At 33.6% G+C, this 706-nt stretch overlaps 1 non-coding gene across 1 annotated transcript; it reads left to right on the top strand.

Annotated features, from left to right (window-relative positions):
* Positions 1–607: 607 nt before the first annotated feature.
* On the top strand, positions 608–680 carry SARC_30329. Its single transcript has one exon. It is a non-coding gene; the product is annotated as a tRNA-Arg (tRNA).
* Positions 681–706: the final 26 nt, after the last annotated feature.

Here is a 706-nt window from a genome sequence, read left to right as displayed (position 1 = left end):
ATATATCAATATGCATGCATTTTCATTGTGCTGAAATTTCTAAATATATCAGAATTAGCGAGGTTTATAGACATACTGTCTACATCCGCCAAAAGAATACACACAAAAATCAAAATCAAAACACAATTTCAGTATGCATTAGATTAGAATTGGCAAAGTTCGATTATCATAGCAATAAATATTCACCACGTGACAACCCACTATAGCACAATCATTATATTATGCAGTAGAACCTTTTGTCCTGAGAGAGCGACTAGGCGGGCGACTGTCATACTAAGCTCATGTTATATATTTAATATGCAGGTTCGCATCTATAATGAAAATGAATTCAATTGTTGATCCAGGATACCCGAGCACGATATCACTCTAAATACAGAAAAAAACGCGAGGATAGTGCATAGTAATAATAATACGACGTATTGGCAAATAAAGGGAACCATTATCAATTTATTAAACCTAGTAACAAAAAAATGCGATATGGGACAGCGCTTCATTATCAATATTACAGGGTTGTATTTTTATTTATTTAAAGGACAACATTCCAAAAATTAGATAATATCAAAACCTCAAAATGAGTATCAATATTAAAACTATAAATATAAAAACGTCTTCTGTAGCTCAGTTGGTAGAGCGCACGCCTACGAAGCGTGAAGTCGCGGTTTCGAGTACCGTCAGAGGAATCTTTATTCTCATGCACAAAATTTTA

The sequence above is a fragment of the Sphaeroforma arctica genome (assembly GCF_001186125.1).
Source record: "Sphaeroforma arctica JP610 unplaced genomic scaffold supercont1.12777, whole genome shotgun sequence".
Lineage (NCBI taxonomy): Eukaryota > Ichthyosporea > Ichthyophonida > Sphaeroforma > Sphaeroforma arctica.
The sequence above is the reverse complement of the archived record's forward strand: the minus strand, read 5'-3'. Positions and strand labels throughout refer to the sequence as shown.